We start from the raw sequence: 20801 nt of genomic DNA, 5'->3' as shown, positions 1-20801 counted from the left end.
ACAACCAGCCGTATATGCGTTATGTGAATCTTTGACTTTTGATAAAGACACTTTTACTATTATGGAAAATATTGACTTTAGATATTAGATTTAACATGTTTAATAACTATTTAATTGTCTGACAATACTTTGAGATAATATTTTAACCGTGTGTGAGATAATAAAAAAAAGTTAAAATAAAAAAAAAGAATTAAAAATGAATGATAGAGTAAGAATGAGGAAGCCAAAGAGTATAGGGACTTGATGTTTTCTATTATATATGTAAATATTGTAAAAATGAGATGATGAGATGAAGTTGAATAAATATACAAGATAAAAAAAAAAATAAGGCGCTGCGTTCAGGTCGCAGTCTGGTTCTCCAGGCGTGGGTTCGAATCCCACTTCTGACAAATGGTATATTTTTAATGGCACCTATACATGTTATAGACATCGGACAGTTTAACCATTGCAAAATAGCTTGTACACAATAGCGCAAATTTGTAAATGCGCCAAAGCTGTTTTTAAGGAAATAAAACTCCTTGAAACTCGTTTCTGAACAAGGATATTCTCATAATTGACAAGGCTTCCGGTTAGTGTTTTGAAGTGGTTACACATATTTTCTATGTAGCGAAAACAACTTCTGTTTTTAAGGTTTTGCTTGGATATCCCAGCAGGGAAAGTGGAATATATTTTCGAACTTTGTTGACAGTAAGTGATTTTGAACTATTTAGCAAAATAAACATTTGTAAAGTCGAGTTATAAATGAAAAGTATCGTGTACCTTTCAAGGCCGGAGGCGCCATAAGGTTATTTTATCATTAATAATTTTTGACAATAAGTTTGAGATGAATATGGATAAGTTACCGAAATTTTTATTGAGTGCCATAAGAAGTGCGTGTGAAGAATTTGGTACAATTACATATAGTGTACATGGTGACAATGAAAAAGCCAGAATATCAATTATGTTTGCTAAATCTGACAATAAACAAGTGAAGCGTAAAACAGGGGCAGCACTAAGAAGAGACAATAAGCGTTTGCGGGAATATAAAGAAAGCAACAGTGAAATACAAGTTACGCGTTTAGATACATTAGACGATATAACAGTTGAAAACGAAAATGAAATTATTAGTATTAATAATGATGAACCAAGTATGGAATGTGAAAATGAACCCGTTTGTGCCTCTGAATACACATCAACACAGTGTGGTGACAATATAGAACGATCGTCTGTAAATATAGACAGTGACTTGCCTAACCGGTTTATCAACTTACCTATACACAATTTAGATCCAATAATAAACACACATGAAGAGAAGACAATAGTAACTAAATTAAAACCCGATCGAAAAGTCAAACCTAAGGATAACGGACCGAATATTGATACGGAAAAGTGCGATAAAGATACTGTTAGTCCGCCACAATTATTACATGAACGTTTTGGCAAAATAGTTTTTAAAAAAAGTCGAGCTGGCCGAGATTTATTGATTGGAAAGGTACAAAACAGGGAATTGTTGGTTGTATATGAAACAGATAGAATGCGGATTAGAACATTGAATGATGATGATTATAACTATGAACATTACGAACAGTTGGTTGTAAAAGAATTTGAGGATGTGACTGAAACAATTTTTTGGAACGATACGGCCAATTATGGAATTGAAAAAATGATAAACTATGTGAAAAAACATAATTTATAATGTAAAATTTTTATATGATATGATCGAGGATATGATAAGTCTAGTGTGAGATAGGGATGAGTGAACCTTGTATGATAGTGTTTTTTATTGTTATGTTTTAATTGATTTAATTGATTTTTATAGACAATACAATGTATTTCCACAGATTGTGTCATATTTACAAAATAACATCGAGTTCATTGTTTTGCATTACTGGAATGGATACAACCAGCCGTATATGCGTTATGTGAATCTTTGACTTTTGATAAAGACACTTTTACTATTATGGAAAATATTGACTTTAGATATTAGATTTAACATGTTTAATAACTATTTAATTGTCTGACAATACTTTGAGATAATATTTTAACCGTGTGTGAGATAATAAAAAAAAAGTTAAAATAAAAAAAAAGAATTAAAAATGAATGATAGAGTAAGAATGAGGAAGCCAAAGAGTATAGGGACTTGATGTTTTCTATTATATATGTAAATATTGTAAAAATGAGATGATGAGATGAAGTTGAATAAATATACAAGATAAAAAAAAAAATAAGGCGCTGCGTTCAGGTCGCAGTCTGGTTCTCCAGGCGTGGGTTCGAATCCCACTTCTGACAAATGGTATATTTTTAATGGCACCTATACATGTTATAGACATCGGACAGTTTAACCATTGCAAAATAGCTTGTACACAATAGCGCAAATTTGTAAATGCGCCAAAGCTGTTTTTAAGGAAATAAAACTCCTTGAAACTCGTTTCTGAACAAGGATATTCTCATAATTGACAAGGCTTCCGGTTAGTGTTTTGAAGTGGTTACACATATTTTCTATGTAGCGAAAACAACTTCTGTTTTTAAGGTTTTGCTTGGATATCCCAGCAGGGAAAGTGGAATATATTTTCGAACTTTGTTGACAGTAAGTGATTTTGAACTATTTAGCAAAATAAACATTTGTAAAGTCGAGTTATAAATGAAAAGTATCGTGTACCTTTCAAGGCCGGAGGCGCCATAAGGTTATTTTATCATTAATAATTTTTGACAATAAGTTTGAGATGAATATGGATAAGTTACCGAAATTTTTATTGAGTGCCATAAGAAGTGCGTGTGAAGAATTTGGTACAATTACATATAGTGTACATGGTGACAATGAAAAAGCCAGAATATCAATTATGTTTGCTAAATCTGACAATAAACAAGTGAAGCGTAAAACAGGGGCAGCACTAAGAAGAGACAATAAGCGTTTGCGGGAATATAAAGAAAGCAACAGTGAAATACAAGTTACGCGTTTAGATACATTAGACGATATAACAGTTGAAAACGAAAATGAAATTATTAGTATTAATAATGATGAACCAAGTATGGAATGTGAAAATGAACCCGTTTGTGCCTCTGAATACACATCAACACAGTGTGGTGACAATATAGAACGATCGTCTGTAAATATAGACAGTGACTTGCCTAACCGGTTTATCAACTTACCTATACACAATTTAGATCCAATAATAAACACACATGAAGAGAAGACAATAGTAACTAAATTAAAACCCGATCGAAAAGTCAAACCTAAGGATAACGGACCGAATATTGATACGGAAAAGTGCGATAAAGATACTGTTAGTCCGCCACAATTATTACATGAACGTTTTGGCAAAATAGTTTTTAAAAAAAGTCGAGCTGGCCGAGATTTATTGATTGGAAAGGTACAAAACAGGGAATTGTTGGTTGTATATGAAACAGATAGAATGCGGATTAGAACATTGAATGATGATGATTATAACTATGAACATTACGAACAGTTGGTTGTAAAAGAATTTGAGGATGTGACTGAAACAATTTTTTGGAACGATACGGCCAATTATGGAATTGAAAAAATGATAAACTATGTGAAAAAACATAATTTATAATGTAAAATTTTTATATGATATGATCGAGGATATGATAAGTCTAGTGTGAGATAGGGATGAGTGAACCTTGTATGATAGTGTTTTTTATTGTTATGTTTTAATTGATTTAATTGATTTTTATAGACAATACAATGTATTTCCACAGATTGTGTCATATTTACAAAATAACATCGAGTTCATTGTTTTGCATTACTGGAATGGATACAACCAGCCGTATATGCGTTATGTGAATCTTTGACTTTTGATAAAGACACTTTTACTATTATGGAAAATATTGACTTTAGATATTAGATTTAACATGTTTAATAACTATTTAATTGTCTGACAATACTTTGAGATAATATTTTAACCGTGTGTGAGATAATAAAAAAAAAGTTAAAATAAAAAAAAAGAATTAAAAATGAATGATAGAGTAAGAATGAGGAAGCCAAAGAGTATAGGGACTTGATGTTTTCTATTATATATGTAAATATTGTAAAAATGAGATGATGAGATGAAGTTGAATAAATATACAAGATAAAAAAAAAAATAAGGCGCTGCGTTCAGGTCGCAGTCTGGTTCTCCAGGCGTGGGTTCGAATCCCACTTCTGACAAATGGTATATTTTTAATGGCACCTATACATGTTATAGACATCGGACAGTTTAACCATTGCAAAATAGCTTGTACACAATAGCGCAAATTTGTAAATGCGCCAAAGCTGTTTTTAAGGAAATAAAACTCCTTGAAACTCGTTTCTGAACAAGGATATTCTCATAATTGACAAGGCTTCCGGTTAGTGTTTTGAAGTGGTTACACATATTTTCTATGTAGCGAAAACAACTTCTGTTTTTAAGGTTTTGCTTGGATATCCCAGCAGGGAAAGTGGAATATATTTTCGAACTTTGTTGACAGTAAGTGATTTTGAACTATTTAGCAAAATAAACATTTGTAAAGTCGAGTTATAAATGAAAAGTATCGTGTACCTTTCAAGGCCGGAGGCGCCATAAGGTTATTTTATCATTAATAATTTTTGACAATAAGTTTGAGATGAATATGGATAAGTTACCGAAATTTTTATTGAGTGCCATAAGAAGTGCGTGTGAAGAATTTGGTACAATTACATATAGTGTACATGGTGACAATGAAAAAGCCAGAATATCAATTATGTTTGCTAAATCTGACAATAAACAAGTGAAGCGTAAAACAGGGGCAGCACTAAGAAGAGACAATAAGCGTTTGCGGGAATATAAAGAAAGCAACAGTGAAATACAAGTTACGCGTTTAGATACATTAGACGATATAACAGTTGAAAACGAAAATGAAATTATTAGTATTAATAATGATGAACCAAGTATGGAATGTGAAAATGAACCCGTTTGTGCCTCTGAATACACATCAACACAGTGTGGTGACAATATAGAACGATCGTCTGTAAATATAGACAGTGACTTGCCTAACCGGTTTATCAACTTACCTATACACAATTTAGATCCAATAATAAACACACATGAAGAGAAGACAATAGTAACTAAATTAAAACCCGATCGAAAAGTCAAACCTAAGGATAACGGACCGAATATTGATACGGAAAAGTGCGATAAAGATACTGTTAGTCCGCCACAATTATTACATGAACGTTTTGGCAAAATAGTTTTTAAAAAAAGTCGAGCTGGCCGAGATTTATTGATTGGAAAGGTACAAAACAGGGAATTGTTGGTTGTATATGAAACAGATAGAATGCGGATTAGAACATTGAATGATGATGATTATAACTATGAACATTACGAACAGTTGGTTGTAAAAGAATTTGAGGATGTGACTGAAACAATTTTTTGGAACGATACGGCCAATTATGGAATTGAAAAAATGATAAACTATGTGAAAAAACATAATTTATAATGTAAAATTTTTATATGATATGATCGAGGATATGATAAGTCTAGTGTGAGATAGGGATGAGTGAACCTTGTATGATAGTGTTTTTTATTGTTATGTTTTAATTGATTTAATTGATTTTTATAGACAATACAATGTATTTCCACAGATTGTGTCATATTTACAAAATAACATCGAGTTCATTGTTTTGCATTACTGGAATGGATACAACCAGCCGTATATGCGTTATGTGAATCTTTGACTTTTGATAAAGACACTTTTACTATTATGGAAAATATTGACTTTAGATATTAGATTTAACATGTTTAATAACTATTTAATTGTCTGACAATACTTTGAGATAATATTTTAACCGTGTGTGAGATAATAAAAAAAAAGTTAAAATAAAAAAAAAGAATTAAAAATGAATGATAGAGTAAGAATGAGGAAGCCAAAGAGTATAGGGACTTGATGTTTTCTATTATATATGTAAATATTGTAAAAATGAGATGATGAGATGAAGTTGAATAAATATACAAGATAAAAAAAAAAATAAGGCGCTGCGTTCAGGTCGCAGTCTGGTTCTCCAGGCGTGGGTTCGAATCCCACTTCTGACAAATGGTATATTTTTAATGGCACCTATACATGTTATAGACATCGGACAGTTTAACCATTGCAAAATAGCTTGTACACAATAGCGCAAATTTGTAAATGCGCCAAAGCTGTTTTTAAGGAAATAAAACTCCTTGAAACTCGTTTCTGAACAAGGATATTCTCATAATTGACAAGGCTTCCGGTTAGTGTTTTGAAGTGGTTACACATATTTTCTATGTAGCGAAAACAACTTCTGTTTTTAAGGTTTTGCTTGGATATCCCAGCAGGGAAAGTGGAATATATTTTCGAACTTTGTTGACAGTAAGTGATTTTGAACTATTTAGCAAAATAAACATTTGTAAAGTCGAGTTATAAATGAAAAGTATCGTGTACCTTTCAAGGCCGGAGGCGCCATAAGGTTATTTTATCATTAATAATTTTTGACAATAAGTTTGAGATGAATATGGATAAGTTACCGAAATTTTTATTGAGTGCCATAAGAAGTGCGTGTGAAGAATTTGGTACAATTACATATAGTGTACATGGTGACAATGAAAAAGCCAGAATATCAATTATGTTTGCTAAATCTGACAATAAACAAGTGAAGCGTAAAACAGGGGCAGCACTAAGAAGAGACAATAAGCGTTTGCGGGAATATAAAGAAAGCAACAGTGAAATACAAGTTACGCGTTTAGATACATTAGACGATATAACAGTTGAAAACGAAAATGAAATTATTAGTATTAATAATGATGAACCAAGTATGGAATGTGAAAATGAACCCGTTTGTGCCTCTGAATACACATCAACACAGTGTGGTGACAATATAGAACGATCGTCTGTAAATATAGACAGTGACTTGCCTAACCGGTTTATCAACTTACCTATACACAATTTAGATCCAATAATAAACACACATGAAGAGAAGACAATAGTAACTAAATTAAAACCCGATCGAAAAGTCAAACCTAAGGATAACGGACCGAATATTGATACGGAAAAGTGCGATAAAGATACTGTTAGTCCGCCACAATTATTACATGAACGTTTTGGCAAAATAGTTTTTAAAAAAAGTCGAGCTGGCCGAGATTTATTGATTGGAAAGGTACAAAACAGGGAATTGTTGGTTGTATATGAAACAGATAGAATGCGGATTAGAACATTGAATGATGATGATTATAACTATGAACATTACGAACAGTTGGTTGTAAAAGAATTTGAGGATGTGACTGAAACAATTTTTTGGAACGATACGGCCAATTATGGAATTGAAAAAATGATAAACTATGTGAAAAAACATAATTTATAATGTAAAATTTTTATATGATATGATCGAGGATATGATAAGTCTAGTGTGAGATAGGGATGAGTGAACCTTGTATGATAGTGTTTTTTATTGTTATGTTTTAATTGATTTAATTGATTTTTATAGACAATACAATGTATTTCCACAGATTGTGTCATATTTACAAAATAACATCGAGTTCATTGTTTTGCATTACTGGAATGGATACAACCAGCCGTATATGCGTTATGTGAATCTTTGACTTTTGATAAAGACACTTTTACTATTATGGAAAATATTGACTTTAGATATTAGATTTAACATGTTTAATAACTATTTAATTGTCTGACAATACTTTGAGATAATATTTTAACCGTGTGTGAGATAATAAAAAAAAAGTTAAAATAAAAAAAAAGAATTAAAAATGAATGATAGAGTAAGAATGAGGAAGCCAAAGAGTATAGGGACTTGATGTTTTCTATTATATATGTAAATATTGTAAAAATGAGATGATGAGATGAAGTTGAATAAATATACAAGATAAAAAAAAAAATAAGGCGCTGCGTTCAGGTCGCAGTCTGGTTCTCCAGGCGTGGGTTCGAATCCCACTTCTGACAAATGGTATATTTTTAATGGCACCTATACATGTTATAGACATCGGACAGTTTAACCATTGCAAAATAGCTTGTACACAATAGCGCAAATTTGTAAATGCGCCAAAGCTGTTTTTAAGGAAATAAAACTCCTTGAAACTCGTTTCTGAACAAGGATATTCTCATAATTGACAAGGCTTCCGGTTAGTGTTTTGAAGTGGTTACACATATTTTCTATGTAGCGAAAACAACTTCTGTTTTTAAGGTTTTGCTTGGATATCCCAGCAGGGAAAGTGGAATATATTTTCGAACTTTGTTGACAGTAAGTGATTTTGAACTATTTAGCAAAATAAACATTTGTAAAGTCGAGTTATAAATGAAAAGTATCGTGTACCTTTCAAGGCCGGAGGCGCCATAAGGTTATTTTATCATTAATAATTTTTGACAATAAGTTTGAGATGAATATGGATAAGTTACCGAAATTTTTATTGAGTGCCATAAGAAGTGCGTGTGAAGAATTTGGTACAATTACATATAGTGTACATGGTGACAATGAAAAAGCCAGAATATCAATTATGTTTGCTAAATCTGACAATAAACAAGTGAAGCGTAAAACAGGGGCAGCACTAAGAAGAGACAATAAGCGTTTGCGGGAATATAAAGAAAGCAACAGTGAAATACAAGTTACGCGTTTAGATACATTAGACGATATAACAGTTGAAAACGAAAATGAAATTATTAGTATTAATAATGATGAACCAAGTATGGAATGTGAAAATGAACCCGTTTGTGCCTCTGAATACACATCAACACAGTGTGGTGACAATATAGAACGATCGTCTGTAAATATAGACAGTGACTTGCCTAACCGGTTTATCAACTTACCTATACACAATTTAGATCCAATAATAAACACACATGAAGAGAAGACAATAGTAACTAAATTAAAACCCGATCGAAAAGTCAAACCTAAGGATAACGGACCGAATATTGATACGGAAAAGTGCGATAAAGATACTGTTAGTCCGCCACAATTATTACATGAACGTTTTGGCAAAATAGTTTTTAAAAAAAGTCGAGCTGGCCGAGATTTATTGATTGGAAAGGTACAAAACAGGGAATTGTTGGTTGTATATGAAACAGATAGAATGCGGATTAGAACATTGAATGATGATGATTATAACTATGAACATTACGAACAGTTGGTTGTAAAAGAATTTGAGGATGTGACTGAAACAATTTTTTGGAACGATACGGCCAATTATGGAATTGAAAAAATGATAAACTATGTGAAAAAACATAATTTATAATGTAAAATTTTTATATGATATGATCGAGGATATGATAAGTCTAGTGTGAGATAGGGATGAGTGAACCTTGTATGATAGTGTTTTTTATTGTTATGTTTTAATTGATTTAATTGATTTTTATAGACAATACAATGTATTTCCACAGATTGTGTCATATTTACAAAATAACATCGAGTTCATTGTTTTGCATTACTGGAATGGATACAACCAGCCGTATATGCGTTATGTGAATCTTTGACTTTTGATAAAGACACTTTTACTATTATGGAAAATATTGACTTTAGATATTAGATTTAACATGTTTAATAACTATTTAATTGTCTGACAATACTTTGAGATAATATTTTAACCGTGTGTGAGATAATAAAAAAAAAGTTAAAATAAAAAAAAAGAATTAAAAATGAATGATAGAGTAAGAATGAGGAAGCCAAAGAGTATAGGGACTTGATGTTTTCTATTATATATGTAAATATTGTAAAAATGAGATGATGAGATGAAGTTGAATAAATATACAAGATAAAAAAAAAAATAAGGCGCTGCGTTCAGGTCGCAGTCTGGTTCTCCAGGCGTGGGTTCGAATCCCACTTCTGACAAATGGTATATTTTTAATGGCACCTATACATGTTATAGACATCGGACAGTTTAACCATTGCAAAATAGCTTGTACACAATAGCGCAAATTTGTAAATGCGCCAAAGCTGTTTTTAAGGAAATAAAACTCCTTGAAACTCGTTTCTGAACAAGGATATTCTCATAATTGACAAGGCTTCCGGTTAGTGTTTTGAAGTGGTTACACATATTTTCTATGTAGCGAAAACAACTTCTGTTTTTAAGGTTTTGCTTGGATATCCCAGCAGGGAAAGTGGAATATATTTTCGAACTTTGTTGACAGTAAGTGATTTTGAACTATTTAGCAAAATAAACATTTGTAAAGTCGAGTTATAAATGAAAAGTATCGTGTACCTTTCAAGGCCGGAGGCGCCATAAGGTTATTTTATCATTAATAATTTTTGACAATAAGTTTGAGATGAATATGGATAAGTTACCGAAATTTTTATTGAGTGCCATAAGAAGTGCGTGTGAAGAATTTGGTACAATTACATATAGTGTACATGGTGACAATGAAAAAGCCAGAATATCAATTATGTTTGCTAAATCTGACAATAAACAAGTGAAGCGTAAAACAGGGGCAGCACTAAGAAGAGACAATAAGCGTTTGCGGGAATATAAAGAAAGCAACAGTGAAATACAAGTTACGCGTTTAGATACATTAGACGATATAACAGTTGAAAACGAAAATGAAATTATTAGTATTAATAATGATGAACCAAGTATGGAATGTGAAAATGAACCCGTTTGTGCCTCTGAATACACATCAACACAGTGTGGTGACAATATAGAACGATCGTCTGTAAATATAGACAGTGACTTGCCTAACCGGTTTATCAACTTACCTATACACAATTTAGATCCAATAATAAACACACATGAAGAGAAGACAATAGTAACTAAATTAAAACCCGATCGAAAAGTCAAACCTAAGGATAACGGACCGAATATTGATACGGAAAAGTGCGATAAAGATACTGTTAGTCCGCCACAATTATTACATGAACGTTTTGGCAAAATAGTTTTTAAAAAAAGTCGAGCTGGCCGAGATTTATTGATTGGAAAGGTACAAAACAGGGAATTGTTGGTTGTATATGAAACAGATAGAATGCGGATTAGAACATTGAATGATGATGATTATAACTATGAACATTACGAACAGTTGGTTGTAAAAGAATTTGAGGATGTGACTGAAACAATTTTTTGGAACGATACGGCCAATTATGGAATTGAAAAAATGATAAACTATGTGAAAAAACATAATTTATAATGTAAAATTTTTATATGATATGATCGAGGATATGATAAGTCTAGTGTGAGATAGGGATGAGTGAACCTTGTATGATAGTGTTTTTTATTGTTATGTTTTAATTGATTTAATTGATTTTTATAGACAATACAATGTATTTCCACAGATTGTGTCATATTTACAAAATAACATCGAGTTCATTGTTTTGCATTACTGGAATGGATACAACCAGCCGTATATGCGTTATGTGAATCTTTGACTTTTGATAAAGACACTTTTACTATTATGGAAAATATTGACTTTAGATATTAGATTTAACATGTTTAATAACTATTTAATTGTCTGACAATACTTTGAGATAATATTTTAACCGTGTGTGAGATAATAAAAAAAAAGTTAAAATAAAAAAAAAGAATTAAAAATGAATGATAGAGTAAGAATGAGGAAGCCAAAGAGTATAGGGACTTGATGTTTTCTATTATATATGTAAATATTGTAAAAATGAGATGATGAGATGAAGTTGAATAAATATACAAGATAAAAAAAAAAATAAGGCGCTGCGTTCAGGTCGCAGTCTGGTTCTCCAGGCGTGGGTTCGAATCCCACTTCTGACAAATGGTATATTTTTAATGGCACCTATACATGTTATAGACATCGGACAGTTTAACCATTGCAAAATAGCTTGTACACAATAGCGCAAATTTGTAAATGCGCCAAAGCTGTTTTTAAGGAAATAAAACTCCTTGAAACTCGTTTCTGAACAAGGATATTCTCATAATTGACAAGGCTTCCGGTTAGTGTTTTGAAGTGGTTACACATATTTTCTATGTAGCGAAAACAACTTCTGTTTTTAAGGTTTTGCTTGGATATCCCAGCAGGGAAAGTGGAATATATTTTCGAACTTTGTTGACAGTAAGTGATTTTGAACTATTTAGCAAAATAAACATTTGTAAAGTCGAGTTATAAATGAAAAGTATCGTGTACCTTTCAAGGCCGGAGGCGCCATAAGGTTATTTTATCATTAATAATTTTTGACAATAAGTTTGAGATGAATATGGATAAGTTACCGAAATTTTTATTGAGTGCCATAAGAAGTGCGTGTGAAGAATTTGGTACAATTACATATAGTGTACATGGTGACAATGAAAAAGCCAGAATATCAATTATGTTTGCTAAATCTGACAATAAACAAGTGAAGCGTAAAACAGGGGCAGCACTAAGAAGAGACAATAAGCGTTTGCGGGAATATAAAGAAAGCAACAGTGAAATACAAGTTACGCGTTTAGATACATTAGACGATATAACAGTTGAAAACGAAAATGAAATTATTAGTATTAATAATGATGAACCAAGTATGGAATGTGAAAATGAACCCGTTTGTGCCTCTGAATACACATCAACACAGTGTGGTGACAATATATAACGATCGTCTGTAAATATAGACAGTGACTTGCCTAACCGGTTTATCAACTTACCTATACACAATTTAGATCCAATAATAAACACACATGAAGAGAAGACAATAGTAACTAAATTAAAACCCGATCGAAAAGTCAAACCTAAGGATAACGGACCGAATATTGATACGGAAAAGTGCGATAAAGATACTGTTAGTCCGCCACAATTATTACATGAACGTTTTGGCAAAATAGTTTTTAAAAAAAGTCGAGCTGGCCGAGATTTATTGATTGGAAAGGTACAAAACAGGGAATTGTTGGTTGTATATGAAACAGATAGAATGCGGATTAGAACATTGAATGATGATGATTATAACTATGAACATTACGAACAGTTGGTTGTAAAAGAATTTGAGGATGTGACTGAAACAATTTTTTGGAACGATACGGCCAATTATGGAATTGAAAAAATGATAAACTATGTGAAAAAACATAATTTATAATGTAAAATTTTTATATGATATGATCGAGGATATGATAAGTCTAGTGTGAGATAGGGATGAGTGAACCTTGTATGATAGTGTTTTTTATTGTTATGTTTTAATTGATTTAATTGATTTTTATAGACAATACAATGTATTTCCACAGATTGTGTCATATTTACAAAATAACATCGAGTTCATTGTTTTGCATTACTGGAATGGATACAACCAGCCGTATATGCGTTATGTGAATCTTTGACTTTTGATAAAGACACTTTTACTATTATGGAAAATATTGACTTTAGATATTAGATTTAACATGTTTAATAACTATTTAATTGTCTGACAATACTTTGAGATAATATTTTAACCGTGTGTGAGATAATAAAAAAAAAGTTAAAATAAAAAAAAAGAATTAAAAATGAATGATAGAGTAAGAATGAGGAAGCCAAAGAGTATAGGGACTTGATGTTTTCTATTATATATGTAAATATTGTAAAAATGAGATGATGAGATGAAGTTGAATAAATATACAAGATAAAAAAAAAAATAAGGCGCTGCGTTCAGGTCGCAGTCTGGTTCTCCAGGCGTGGGTTCGAATCCCACTTCTGACAAATGGTATATTTTTAATGGCACCTATACATGTTATAGACATCGGACAGTTTAACCATTGCAAAATAGCTTGTACACAATAGCGCAAATTTGTAAATGCGCCAAAGCTGTTTTTAAGGAAATAAAACTCCTTGAAACTCGTTTCTGAACAAGGATATTCTCATAATTGACAAGGCTTCCGGTTAGTGTTTTGAAGTGGTTACACATATTTTCTATGTAGCGAAAACAACTTCTGTTTTTAAGGTTTTGCTTGGATATCCCAGCAGGGAAAGTGGAATATATTTTCGAACTTTGTTGACAGTAAGTGATTTTGAACTATTTAGCAAAATAAACATTTGTAAAGTCGAGTTATAAATGAAAAGTATCGTGTACCTTTCAAGGCCGGAGGCGCCATAAGGTTATTTTATCATTAATAATTTTTGACAATAAGTTTGAGATGAATATGGATAAGTTACCGAAATTTTTATTGAGTGCCATAAGAAGTGCGTGTGAAGAATTTGGTACAATTACATATAGTGTACATGGTGACAATGAAAAAGCCAGAATATCAATTATGTTTGCTAAATCTGACAATAAACAAGTGAAGCGTAAAACAGGGGCAGCACTAAGAAGAGACAATAAGCGTTTGCGGGAATATAAAGAAAGCAACAGTGAAATACAAGTTACGCGTTTAGATACATTAGACGATATAACAGTTGAAAACGAAAATGAAATTATTAGTATTAATAATGATGAACCAAGTATGGAATGTGAAAATGAACCCGTTTGTGCCTCTGAATACACATCAACACAGTGTGGTGACAATATAGAACGATCGTCTGTAAATATAGACAGTGACTTGCCTAACCGGTTTATCAACTTACCTATACACAATTTAGATCCAATAATAAACACACATGAAGAGAAGACAATAGTAACTAAATTAAAACCCGATCGAAAAGTCAAACCTAAGGATAACGGACCGAATATTGATACGGAAAAGTGCGATAAAGATACTGTTAGTCCGCCACAATTATTACATGAACGTTTTGGCAAAATAGTTTTTAAAAAAAGTCGAGCTGGCCGAGATTTATTGATTGGAAAGGTACAAAACAGGGAATTGTTGGTTGTATATGAAACAGATAGAATGCGGATTAGAACATTGAATGATGATGATTATAACTATGAACATTACGAACAGTTGGTTGTAAAAGAATTTGAGGATGTGACTGAAACAATTTTTTGGAACGATACGGCCAATTATGGAATTGAAAAAATGATAAACTATGTGAAAAAACATAATTTATAATGTAAAATTTTTATATGATATGATCGAGGATATGATAAGTCTAGTGTGAGATAGGGATGAGTGAACCTTGTATGATAGTGTTTTTTATTGTTATGTTTTAATTGATTTAATTGATTTTTATAGACAATACAATGTATTTCCACAGATTGTGTCATATTTACAAAATAACATCGAGTTCATTGTTTTGCATTACTGGAATGGATACAACCAGCCGTATATGCGTTATGTGAATCTTTGACTTTTGATAAAGACACTTTTACTATTATGGAAAATATTGACTTTAGATATTAGATTTAACATGTTTAATAACTATTTAATTGTCTGACAATACTTTGAGATAATATTTTAACCGTGTGTGAGATAATAAAAAAAAAGTTAAAATAAAAAAAAAGAATTAAAAATGAATGATAGAGTAAGAATGAGGAAGCCAAAGAGTATAGGGACTTGATGTTTTCTATTATATATGTAAATATTGTAAAAATGAGATGATGAGATGAAGTTGAATAAATATACAAGATAAAAAAAAAAATAAGGCGCTGCGTTCAGGTCGCAGTCTGGTTCTCCAGGCGTGGGTTCGAATCCCACTTCTGACAAATGGTATATTTTTAATGGCACCTATACATGTTATAGACATCGGACAGTTTAACCATTGCAAAATAGCTTGTACACAATAGCGCAAATTTGTAAATGCGCCAAAGCTGTTTTTAAGGAAATAAAACTCCTTGAAACTCGTTTCTGAACAAGGATATTCTCATAATTGACAAACAAGAATTGTAATTATTAAAGCCATTACTACAATTCTATCTTTAAAAGCTTCATCTGACCCAACACTTGCCTATGCTTGACTTTAAAGATTGTTTGGGGGATGCTGAGATATAAAGGGACAAATTAGTGATACTTACGATGTCTTGTCAGGATGGCCGAGTGGTCTAAGGCGCTGCGTTCAGGTCGCAGTCTGGTTCTCCAGGCGTGGGTTCGAATCCCACTTCTGACAAATGGTATATTTTTAATGGCACCTATACATGTTATAGACATCGGACAGTTTAACCATTGCAAAATAGCTTGTACACAATAGCGCAAATTTGTAAATGCGCCAAAGCTGTTTTTAAGGAAATAAAACTCCTTGAAACTCGTTTCTGAACAAGGATATTCTCATAATTGACAAACAAGAATTGTAATTATTAAAGCCATTACTACAATTCTATCTTTAAAAGCTTCATCTGACCCAACACTTGCCTATGCTTGACTTTAAAGATTGTTTGGGGGATGCTGAGATATAAAGGGACAAATTAGTGATACTTACGATGTCTTGTCAGGATGGCCGAGTGGTCTAAGGCGCTGCGTTCAGGTCGCAGTCTGGTTCTCCAGGCGTGGGTTCGAATCCCACTTCTGACAAATGGTATATTTTTAATGGCACCTATACATGTTATAGACATCGGACAGTTTAACCATTGCAAAATAGCTTGTACACAATAGCGCAAATTTGTAAATGCGCCAAAGCTGTTTTTAAGGAAATAAAACTCCTTGAAACTCGTTTCTGAACAAGGATATTCTCATAATTGACAAACAAGAATTGTAATTATTAAAGCCATTACTACAATTCTATCTTTAAAAGCTTCATCTGACCCAACACTTGCCTATGCTTGACTTTAAAGATTGTTTGGGGGATGCTGAGATATAAAGGGACAAATTAGTGATACTTACGATGTCTTGTCAGGATGGCCGAGTGGTCTAAGGCGCTGCGTTCAGGTCGCAGTCTGGTTCTCCAGGCGTGGGTTCGAATCCCACTTCTGACAAATGGTATATTTTTAATGGCACCTATACATGTTATAGACATCGGACAGTTTAACCATTGCAAAATAGCTTGTACACAATAGCGCAAATTTGTAAATGCGCCAAAGCTGTTTTTAAGGAAATAAAACTCCTTGAAACTCGTTTCTGAACAAGGATATTCTCATAATTGACAAACAAGAATTGTAATTATTAAAGCCATTACTACAATTCTATCTTTAAAAGCTTCATCTGACCCAACACTTGCCTATGCTTGACTTTAAAGATTGTTTGGGGGATGCTGAGATATAAAGGGACAAATTAGTGATACTTACGATGTCTTGTCAGGATGGCCGAGTGGTCTAAGGCGCTGCGTTCAGGTCGCAGTCTGGTTCTCCAGGCGTGGGTTCGAATCCCACTTCTGACAAATGGTATATTTTTAATGGCACCTATACATGTTATAGACATCGGACAGTTTAACCATTGCAAAATAGCTTGTACACAATAGCGCAAATTTGTAAATGCGCCAAAGCTGTTTTTAAGGAAATAAAACTCCTTGAAACTCGTTTCTGAACAAGGATATTCTCATAATTGACAAACAAGAATTGTAATTATTAAAGCCATTACTACAATTCTATCTTTAAAAGCTTCATCTGACCCAACACTTGCCTATGCTTGACTTTAAAGATTGTTTGGGGGATGCTGAGATATAAAGGGACAAATTAGTGATACTTACGATGTCTTGTCAGGATGGCCGAGTGGACTAAGGCGCTGCGTTCAGGTCGCAGTCTGGTTCTCCAGGCGTGGGTTCGAATCCCACTTCTGACAAATGGTATATTTTTAATGGCACCTATACATGTTATAGACATCGGACAGTTTAACCATTGCAAAATAGCTTGTACACAATAGCGCAAATTTGTAAATGCGCCAAAGCTGTTTTTAAGGAAATAAAACTCCTTGAAACTCGTTTCTGAACAAGGATATTCTCATAATTGACAAACAAGAATTGTAATTATTAAAGCCATTACTACAATTCTATCTTTAAAAGCTTCATCTGACCCAACACTTGCCTATGCTTGACTTTAAAGATTGTTTGGGGGATGCTGAGATATAAAGGGACAAATTAGTGATACTTACGATGTCTTGTCAGGATGGCCGAGTGGTCTAAGGCGCTGCGTTCAGGTCGCAGTCTGGTTCTCCAGGCGTGGGTTCGAATCCCACTTCTGACAAATGGTATATTTTTAATGGCACCTATACATGTTATAGACATCGGACAGTTTAACCATTGCAAAATAGCTTGTACACAATAGCGCAAATTTGTAAATGCGCCAAAGCTGTTTTTAAGGAAATAAAACTCCTTGAAACTCGTTTCTGAACAAGGATATTCTCATAATTGACAAACAAGAATTGTAATTATTAAAGCCATTACTACAATTCTATCTTTAAAAGCTTCATCTGACCCAACACTTGCCTATGCTTGACTTTAAAGATTGTTTGGGGGATGCTGAGATATAAAGGGACAAATTAGTGATACTTACGATGTCTTGTCAGGATGGCCGAGTGGTCTAAGGCGCTGCGTTCAGGTCGCAGTCTGGTTCTCCAGGCGTGGGTTCGAATCCCACTTCTGACAAATGGTATATTTTTAATGGCACCTATACATGTTATAGACATCGGACAGTTTAACCATTGCAAAATAGCTTGTACACAATAGCGCAAATTTGTAAATGCGCCAAAGCTGTTTTTAAGGAAATAAAACTCCTTGAAACTCGTTTCTGAACAAGGATATTCTCATAATTGACAAACAAGAATTGTAATTATTAAAGCCATTACTACAATTCTATCTTTAAAAGCTTCATCTGACCCAACACTTGCCTATGCTTGACTTTAAAGATTGTTTGGGGGATGCTGAGATATAAAGGGACAAATTAGTGATACTTACGATGTCTTGTCAGGATGGCCGAGTGGTCTAAGGCGCTGCGTTCAGGTCGCAGTCTGGTTCTCCAGGCGTGGGTTCGAATCCCACTTCTGACAAATGGTATATTTTTAATGGCACCTATACATGTTATAGACATCGGACAGTTTAACCATTGCAAAATAGCTTGTACACAATAGCGCAAATTTGTAAATGCGCCAAAGCTGTTTTTAAGGAAATAAAACTCCTTGAAACTCGTTTCTGAACAAGGATATTCTCATAATTGACAAACAAGAATTGTAATTATTAAAGCCATTACTACAATTCTATCTTTAAAAGCTTCATCTGACCCAACACTTGCCTATGCTTGACTTTAAAGATTGTTTGGGGGATGCTGAGATATAAAGGGACAAATTAGTGATACTTACGATGTCTTGTCAGGATGGCCGAGTGGTCTAAGGCGCTGCGTTCAGGTCGCAGTCTGGTTCTCCAGGCGTGGGTTCGAATCCCACTTCTGACAAATGGTATATTTTTAATGGCACCTATACATGTTATAGACATCGGACAGTTTAACCATTGCAAAATAGCTTGTACACAATAGCGCAAATTTGTAAATGCGCCAAAGCTGTTTTTAAGGAAATAAAACTCCTTGAAACTCGTTTCTGAACAAGGATATTCTCATAATTGACAAACAAGAATTGTAATTATTAAAGCCATTACTACAATTCTATCTTTAAAAGCTTCATCTGACCCAACACTTGCCTATGCTTGACTTTAAAGATTGTTTGGGGGATGCTGAGATATAAAGGGACAAATTAGTGATACTTACGATGTCTTGTCAGGATGGCCGAGTGGTCTAAGGCGCTGCGTTCAGGTCGCAGTCTGGTTCTCCAGGCGTGGGTTCGAATCCCACTTCTGACAAATGGTATATTTTTAATGGCACCTATACATGTTATAGACATCGGACAGTTTAACCATTGCAAAATAGCTTGTACACAATAGCGCAAATTTGTAAATGCGCCAAAGCTGTTTTTAAGGAAATAAAACTCCTTGAAACTCGTTTCTGAACAAGGATATTCTCATAATTGACAAACAAGAATTGTAATTATTAAAGCCATTACTACAATTCTATCTTTAAAAGCTTCATCTGACCCAACACTTGCCTATGCTTGACTTTAAAGATTGTTTGGGGGATGCTGAGATATAAAGGGACAAATTAGTGATACTTACGATGTCTTGTCAGGATGGCCGAGTGGTCTAAGGCGCTGCGTTCAGGTCGCAGTCTGGTTCTCCAGGCGTGGGTTCGAATCCCACTTCTGACAAATGGTATATTTTTAATGGCACCTATACATGTTATAGACATCGGACAGTTTAACCATTGCAAAATAGCTTGTACACAATAGCGCAAATTTGTAAATGCGCCAAAGCTGTTTTTAAGGAAATAAAACTCCTTGAAACTCGTTTCTGAACAAGGATATTCTCATAATTGACAAACAAGAATTGTAATTATTAAAGCCATTACTACAATTCTATCTTTAAAAGCTTCATCTGACCCAACACTTGCCTATGCTTGACTTTAAAGATTGTTTGGGGGATGCTGAGATATAAAGGGACAAATTAGTGATACTTACGATGTCTTGTCAGGATGGCCGAGTGGTCTAAGGCGCTGCGTTCAGGTCGCAGTCTGGTTCTCCAGGCGTGGGTTCGAATCCCACTTCTGACAAATGGTATATTTTTAATGGCACCTATACATGTTATAGACATCGGACAGTTTAACCATTGCAAAATAGCTTGTACACAATAGCGCAAATTTGTAAATGCGCCAAAGCTGTTTTTAAGGAAATAAAACTCCTTGAAACTCGTTTCTGAACAAGGATATTCTCATAATTGACAAACAAGAATTGTAATTATTAAAGCCATTACTACAATTCTATCTTTAAAAGCTTCATCTGACCCAACACTTGCCTATGCTTGACTTTAAAGATTGTTTGGGGGATGCTGAGATATAAAGGGACAAATTAGTGATACTTACGATGTCTTGTCAGGATGGCCGAGTGGTCTAAGGCGCTGCGTTCAGGTCGCAGTCTGGTTCTCCAGGCGTGGGTTCGAATCCCACTTCTGACAAATGGTATATTTTTAATGGCACCTATACATGTTATAGACATCGGACAGTTTAACCATTGCAAAATAGCTTGTACACAATAGCGCAAATTTGTAAATGCGCCAAAGCTGTTTTTAAGGAAATAAAACTCCTTGAAACTCGTTTCTGAACAAGGATATTCTCATAATTG

The 20801-nt window shown here is 33.4% G+C and overlaps 13 non-coding genes across 13 annotated transcripts; all 13 read left to right on the top strand.

Annotated features, from left to right (window-relative positions):
• Positions 1 to 15738: 15738 nt before the first annotated feature.
• Trnal-cag (transfer RNA leucine (anticodon CAG)) lies at positions 15739 to 15822 on the top strand. Its single transcript has one exon. It is a non-coding gene; the product is annotated as a tRNA-Leu (tRNA).
• A 317-nt stretch (positions 15823 to 16139) lies between these two features.
• Positions 16140 to 16223, top strand: Trnal-cag (transfer RNA leucine (anticodon CAG)). Its single transcript has one exon. It is a non-coding gene; the product is annotated as a tRNA-Leu (tRNA).
• A 317-nt stretch (positions 16224 to 16540) lies between these two features.
• Trnal-cag (transfer RNA leucine (anticodon CAG)) lies at positions 16541 to 16624 on the top strand. Its single transcript has one exon. It is a non-coding gene; the product is annotated as a tRNA-Leu (tRNA).
• A 317-nt stretch (positions 16625 to 16941) lies between these two features.
• On the top strand, positions 16942 to 17025 carry Trnal-cag (transfer RNA leucine (anticodon CAG)). The gene has a single exon. It is a non-coding gene; the product is annotated as a tRNA-Leu (tRNA).
• Positions 17026 to 17342: 317 nt separating this feature from the next.
• On the top strand, positions 17343 to 17426 carry Trnal-cag (transfer RNA leucine (anticodon CAG)). The gene has a single exon. It is a non-coding gene; the product is annotated as a tRNA-Leu (tRNA).
• Positions 17427 to 17743: 317 nt separating this feature from the next.
• On the top strand, positions 17744 to 17827 carry Trnal-cag (transfer RNA leucine (anticodon CAG)). The gene has a single exon. It is a non-coding gene; the product is annotated as a tRNA-Leu (tRNA).
• Positions 17828 to 18144: 317 nt separating this feature from the next.
• Trnal-cag (transfer RNA leucine (anticodon CAG)) lies at positions 18145 to 18228 on the top strand. The gene has a single exon. It is a non-coding gene; the product is annotated as a tRNA-Leu (tRNA).
• Positions 18229 to 18545: 317 nt separating this feature from the next.
• On the top strand, positions 18546 to 18629 carry Trnal-cag (transfer RNA leucine (anticodon CAG)). The gene has a single exon. It is a non-coding gene; the product is annotated as a tRNA-Leu (tRNA).
• Positions 18630 to 18946: 317 nt separating this feature from the next.
• On the top strand, positions 18947 to 19030 carry Trnal-cag (transfer RNA leucine (anticodon CAG)). Its single transcript has one exon. It is a non-coding gene; the product is annotated as a tRNA-Leu (tRNA).
• Positions 19031 to 19347: 317 nt separating this feature from the next.
• Positions 19348 to 19431, top strand: Trnal-cag (transfer RNA leucine (anticodon CAG)). Its single transcript has one exon. It is a non-coding gene; the product is annotated as a tRNA-Leu (tRNA).
• A 317-nt stretch (positions 19432 to 19748) lies between these two features.
• Trnal-cag (transfer RNA leucine (anticodon CAG)) lies at positions 19749 to 19832 on the top strand. Its single transcript has one exon. It is a non-coding gene; the product is annotated as a tRNA-Leu (tRNA).
• Positions 19833 to 20149: 317 nt separating this feature from the next.
• Trnal-cag (transfer RNA leucine (anticodon CAG)) lies at positions 20150 to 20233 on the top strand. Its single transcript has one exon. It is a non-coding gene; the product is annotated as a tRNA-Leu (tRNA).
• Positions 20234 to 20550: 317 nt separating this feature from the next.
• Trnal-cag (transfer RNA leucine (anticodon CAG)) lies at positions 20551 to 20634 on the top strand. The gene has a single exon. It is a non-coding gene; the product is annotated as a tRNA-Leu (tRNA).
• Positions 20635 to 20801: the final 167 nt, after the last annotated feature.

The sequence above is a fragment of the Mytilus trossulus genome, chromosome 9, assembly GCF_036588685.1.
Source record: "Mytilus trossulus isolate FHL-02 chromosome 9, PNRI_Mtr1.1.1.hap1, whole genome shotgun sequence".
NCBI classification, from domain to species: domain Eukaryota; kingdom Metazoa; phylum Mollusca; class Bivalvia; order Mytilida; family Mytilidae; genus Mytilus; species Mytilus trossulus.
Note: the sequence above shows the minus strand (reverse complement) of the source record. Positions and strands in the feature narration are given on the sequence as shown.